Genomic DNA, 6546 nt, shown 5'->3' with positions numbered 1-6546 from the left:
TCATTCTATATTGACAGAACCAGCCATGAGATCTGCAAATGAAAGGTGCTCCGTGATATTTTATTTGGTGAGGGTGACGATGTGATGAAGTAGCTAACCATGAATAAGATCATGTGCTTCAAGGATATTTAATTTGCATTTGCTGCGCAGTGAAGGGGCCACATGTCATCCTCTTAGAGTTATTAATTGAGAAAAGTTATTCAGATGGTGAGGCAGCAGCGGATTAATCCCGCTGTTGGTTTCCACTTGGGTCTTGATATGGTCCAAGATAAACTCATGCTAAATGCCTCCTTTAGCTGTTTTGATCAGAGAGTTCGACCGGACGTGGGAACCACATACTGGTCCCTTGAAGCCAGTGAGCTGGCTTAGTCGACCACAAAAGGTAGAGTTGCAGCGTTTCTCCAATTCAGTGTGAATAAAGAATTTTCGTCGGGGTGAAACAAATCAATGGGCAAAATGTTGATGCTTGATTTTTTTTTTTAAGTAAGAAAAAAGATTTAAAAAAAAACAAATTTCGTGTGTCCCATTGCTGGAATCCTCTAGCTTCCATCGATGTCAAGTCTCTCTACTAGCTTCTTGACCTGGGACCAATTTTGCAAAAAAAAAAAAATTCTAGCCATAATAGGTTTGTTTTCCAGCATTCGATGTTGTCCCACAACCTGCTACGTGAAAGGAGTGGAACTACGAATACTTGTTTTCTTCAAATATATCATCAAGCAACTATGAAAGTTGTGGTAGTATACACTGCCCTTCATAGGAGGGCAATGAACATCAAGTGGGGAATATGGCTCAGAAATGCTAGCTACAAAACTTTCTTTTCGTTTTGTTGTCTTCATCCCCGCGCACCCTCAAGTGAGGAAAATGGCTCAGAAATGCTAGCTGCAAAACTTTCTTTTCGTTTTGTTGTCTTCGTGCCCCCTCGTTTTTTCTTTGTTTTCAGAGAGAACGAAAGCCACCAGCAGTATAATTATTCAAGTCCAGATTTTCAGGGATCCATCATCTCTAATTCAAACCCAAAATTTCTAGTTGCTAGCAAGAGGTGTGACGATTGTACACGAGGTTCGCTTAATTCTTGAATAATTAGATATCAACATCAACTAGTTAGCTCGTGGTTTAAGAGAAATAAAAATATTATCCATATAATTTATTGGAAATTGTAAGTTGGCGGTCAGAAAAACTCAGAGTATCTCTCAGATTCATTATTACATTAGTTTTTTTTTTTTTTAGGAAAAAAAATCCAAGTCAAATTTTCTTACTAGTCATCATCGCTTCTAGTTCACGTATAGACAACGTAAATCATACCCATGAACAGCCTATTGTAAAACCGCGCTCAATGATGAGCTGCTTAGCATTCCCTGCGAGCAAAAATAAAAAAAGAACATGGCTACCAGCTGTCTATATGTTTGATGAGTCAGCAATTTAAGAGTTAGCACTACCGGATAGAAAAAGGAAGGTCAGCATTACTTTATGCCAATGTTTTCTTAATGCTGTTGCTTTCCCCTGAAATCCAAAGTCTGCATCTGCTTTCATCGTTCCCCTGATTCTAGATATTTACAGTTTGGCCAGTATGAACATTTACCTATATTTATCACCGACACGGAGTTTTTAGGATCAACATTCATGAAGGTCCATGAAGCCAACCCCACATAGATGGGCTATCGATTTATTTATTTGTCTACACTCTTGTTTTACACAGATTTTGAAGTCCAACTTCTAGATACTTGATAATTCCATTCCAATCCAGTTGTATGCTCTCAGATTACGTTGCCCATGTTTTGATGGCAATTCACATGGCTGTCACCATATTGACTTTGCAAATTAAATAGATAGAATCCTCAGAGTTTTAAATACTGATCTCATTAGGTCTATGCTTGTAGCCCAAATCCATTTAGACCTGGATCATTCAAGAAACTTTTCTTTAAAAATCCCTTGTAGAAATGGAACCTTCTCTAAAGAATAAAGAAGATCATCTAGAACTCTTCATAGTTTATGCAATAGAGTTGGAAGGTTTAATTTAAACAAATCACACAAGAACCCCAAATCCACTACACCAAATCGTAGAAACAGATATCTTCTGTTTTGCCCCTCCAAAGTAGAAGCAGAACAGACCTTCCAGTGGTCTCTTTCTTTCGTCCTGCTTTCCACCTCCTTTCCATCTTATCCTTTTTGCCCCCTCAACTTTCCACGATTTACTCGAAAAGCTCTTGTTCTGGCCGCTAATTACCCGGCCCTTCTTCGCTGCTTCAACCGTACTCCGGATTTTTAACGCTGCCACTGATTAACTAACCAAGAGCTGACCTACACGTGCCAGTTGCACGACCGGCCCAGCCGCGAAACCCTCCTGCCGGCTCCCGAAACCCAGCCCGGTCTGCGCCTGGACCGGAACCGAAACCAGAACCGGAGAAGAGGAAGGAGGAGGCATGGAGGCCGCCGCCGCCACCGGAGGCATCGCCATCGCCATCACCGCCGCCGCGGGCTCCCCTCTCTTCCTCCTCTTTGGCGACGCCTTCTCCGACGACGACGACGACGACGACGACGAGGGGGAGCGGGGAGAGAAAGAGGCGGAAGAGCTGAAAGAGGGCTCCGGCGAGGCCCGCTTCTTCGAGGGTGACGCCACCGCCGGCGCCGGCGCCGCTGCAGCCTCCGATGACCCGATCCGGAGCGGGAAGTTGAGCAGCGCGCGGGAGCCGCGCATCCGGTAGGCCGCCTTGTCGTAGGCGATGGCGGCCTCCTCCGCCGTCTCGAACGTCCCCAGCCATACCCTCGCCCCGTTCTTCGCCGGATCCCTGATCTCCGCCGCGAATTTCCCCCAAGGCCGCTGCCTCACCCCTCTGTAGTGCTTCCCCTTCGCCTGCGCCGGCGCCGCCGGATGCGCCTGGATCGCAGGCGTCGCCGGCGGCAGCTCGGTCACGGGCTCCGATTTGACGACGACGGCGGGGGGGCCGATGACGTTACCGGCTTCGGCGGGGGGGCCGATGACGTTACCGGCTTCGGCGGAGGGATTCCAACCGTGGGAGTAGGCGTCGCGGAGGGCGCCGTAGACGACCATGTCGTCGGGGTCGTCGAGGCGGAAGGGGAGGTCACCCCACTGGTCGGCGACGAGGCTGCCGAAGCTGGAACTCCGGCAGTAGACAGGGGGTGCGGTCACCGCGGTGGACGGGACCCCGGCCGGGGGCGCCGGCTCGTCGAGGAGGTGGTGGCGGATGGACTCGAGCAGGGCAAGCTCAGCCCCGGGACTCGGCTCCGGGCAGAACATTTCTGGTCACCGCCGGTGAGGATAAGAAACGAATGTGAGGTTTTTAGCGGGCCGTATCTTGGATGGCCGGTAGAATCCTGGGGAGGAGAGGGAGGGGAGTGGCGGGATTATATATAGGCGGGGAGAACCGGAGAAGGCTTAAGTTTTAAGTGAAATCCGGGGGCACGGCGTGAGGTAAGCGCCGCTCGTGTTTCCTCGAAATTTCCTCAGCCTAAGCACGTGTGGATTTTTTTATTTTTCTTATTGTTATCATTAATTTGTTACTAAGGAGGGGTGTGGTGGAGATGGGAGCTCGCGGAAGGGTGACGTCACAAGTGTGGTCGTCAGCGGCGCGCCATGTCAGCCTCGTCGTTGTCGGTATTTACTTCGCCGGGCAAAGATTGGCCGTTGATTTATTTACTCGCCGATTTCATCGTCAGCGGAAGCTGAGAGGATAATGCTGGGAGAAGGCGACTGTAACATCATAAATCCTTCCGTAGCTTTGCTTCTTTCTTTCTTTTTTTTTTTTTTTTTACTGACAATTATAGACATCATAGGGCTGTTTAGTTGCATCATCTACAGCAATTAGATGTTTTAATTATGTGTTTAGTTAAATGTTGTTGATCAAATGTAACGCCATATGCTGGACTTCTAAATTTTTAGAAGCCAGGGTAAGACCTAGGGCGTTTTCTCTCGATGTGAAGAGTGAGAAAGATATCATGGTTGCATCTCAAACTCATAAAGAAATTGAGGGATGGTATTAGGTAGCTACCTACCAAGGTTGTTCTAACTTCCTCTGTTGATGTTTTTTTTTTTTTTTTTTTTCACTTGCCTTAGGCATTTTCCATGAGAGTTCATGTGGGCGGTTATGATAGCTGTGGTTCAAGCGACCGACAACTTGACAAACGAGATGACCAAGGGTTCTAGATTTTGGATATGGTAGTACGGTTGAGAATCATTGCTTATTCTTTATAAGTAATTAAGTTTTATTTTTATCTTTTATTGGGTGATGGTCATCTTTATTCTTTAGTAGGAATCAAGTTTTATTTTTGATGGGTGATAATTATTTTTATTTTTCTTTGTACTGATCAAATCTTATTTTTTAGTGAGTGATAGTTATTTTTATCCTAATCATATTTTTATTTTTAATGGGTCATAGTTATTTTTATTATTTAGTAGTTATCAAGTCTTATCTTTTAGTAGGTGATACTGTCACGCTCCCGGCCAACCGCCGCATACTTATACGAATTCACAGCATAAATAATTTAAATAATAATATTTAAATTTTAATTAAATGACAAAATTATAAGTTTTACAAAATCAATAATATTTCAAAATATTGCATCAACTCTAAAACAAAATCTAGTCTAGATAAAGATGTCAAAATCTTGTCTCTAATTGAGCTCCTATGATAAATTCTTGAGTCGAGCTAATTTTTCGAATCTATAAAAATAGTAAGAAATTATATAATGTGCCAAACAGCCCAATAAGTAATGGATACTTTAGCTAGATAAATCAAGCAATATAATAATAATAATAATATACTAAAATTAAGTATGCAAAATACGTTAATTTTAACCAAATCGATATGATGTCTAGTCATTTTAAATTTCAAATCTCGTTTCATAAATCAATTATCTTTCAAATTATTAAGTTCATCTCGATAGTCATAAACTATGACTATATTTATACCCTGTGGCTAGGTTGGAATACAAGTTTATCAAAGTACCAATGTATAATTTCCACTAGCAGAAAATCAATACGCCAACGTATAACCCTCACTGGCAGGATGTCAATGTATAACCTCCACTGATAAGGTATTGATATAACAATGAATAATCCTCACTGGTAGAGTGTCGATATACTGGCGAATAATCTCCACTAGTATGGTATCGATACATAGTCAAAGATGTACAGCTCTCTCGACAATATACAGTTCTCTCTACAATATAAAATAATCACAAAGGATCCGAACTCAATAGAATTTAGGTAAAATATTTCTCCTCTCCTTCCCATCCTTTGTTGCCTTCATCACCATCATAAATAGTAAACACGGCACCAACACATGGCAGAACGAAGTAAAGATTAGAATCAACTTAGGATTGTAGATAAAAGCAGATAGCAAGGCACTTTCCGACCGTGAAAGTTCCAATAATGGTGCATTTAGTCCATAAAAAAAGTGTTTATGGCATGTGTGAGGAGGATGAAAAATTTATGTATTTTTTATTTCCTGCATATTTTATTTTTTGATTCATATAGACGTATTTTTACTGAATTAGTAAAATAAATTCAATTTTTTTAAAATATATATATATAGTCTATAAATTGTCTAATAAAGATTTTGCAAAGCAAAATTAGAAAAGGCTAACTATTTGCAATTTTGATTTTTTTGTTTTATAGAAATATATACTCTTTTGTGTAATAAAAAAATATTCTTTTGGCCTCTCTTGGCATAGAGTCGAAAAACTACACAATATATATTAAATATTTATAAAAAAATGCTTAGTTTTTTTTTCTTCCTTAGGAAAAGCAAGATTAAAATAATTATTATTTTTTCTTTACATAATTTTTTATGCAATAAATATCAATCATCAAATTACACATACCACAACTAAAGGTGGAGGCATTCCTAGTGGGAGCAAGAGGACTTGGGGTCAAAAAGCAGGCGAGGAATCGGCGACGATGACAAAGCGGCCAAAGAAGGATGCAACGTTTCTGGACCGCTTGGGAGGATAAGGTCTCGTTGGTGGGGGCCGCGGCCGCTACCCGCCCGTCCCTCGCACGGCCCCGCCATGCCTTTTTAGTGGTTGCTTCGCCTTTTCTCTTCTTCTCTTTTTTTTTTTTTTTTCTTCTTTCTTTTTTTTATTTATTTTTTATTATAAAATGGATAACTCATATTCAACGAATACAAATATATTTAATAAAATTTAAAAACTAAATATCTCAGAATATTCGAAGCAATTTTCTATCTCTAGCTCACGGAGTATCATCCACATAAAACTTTCTATCTCCAGCTCACAGGGTACCTTCTTCGGAAGACGTTATCTCCACTCTCCAGCCCCACACCCACGTCCTATCGACCCAATTGCCGCATAGGCCATGTCATCATTTTCCAACAACAATTGGATCAGTACAGTGTATGCTGTTCGTCCCATACACCACTATCTCCTCTCTCTCCCCGTTTCTGCTGCCACCTAATGCTCCAACCCAGCCTTTCTAATCTCTCTCTTTGAGTCCCAATCACCCCACTCTAAAGTTTTACATGCGTCTAACATTCTACTTCCATATCCTATTACTTAGTTTAGTTCTTA

The 6546-nt window shown here is 41.8% G+C and overlaps 1 pseudogene across 1 annotated transcript; it reads right to left on the bottom strand.

The window, feature by feature from the left end:
• Positions 1 to 1902: 1902 nt before the first annotated feature.
• LOC103704663 (ethylene-responsive transcription factor 1A pseudogene) lies at positions 1903 to 3348 on the bottom strand (annotated as a pseudogene). The gene has a single exon (XR_015988215.2). The product of XR_015988215.2 is annotated as an ethylene-responsive transcription factor 1A pseudogene (transcript).
• Positions 3349 to 6546: the final 3198 nt, after the last annotated feature.

The sequence above is a fragment of the Phoenix dactylifera genome, chromosome 6, assembly GCF_051530095.1.
Source record: "Phoenix dactylifera cultivar Ajwa chromosome 6, Ajwa_hap1_PhDact_Kaust_v1.1, whole genome shotgun sequence".
NCBI classification, from domain to species: domain Eukaryota; kingdom Viridiplantae; phylum Streptophyta; class Magnoliopsida; order Arecales; family Arecaceae; genus Phoenix; species Phoenix dactylifera.
This window is presented reverse-complemented; position numbering and strand designations above follow the sequence as displayed.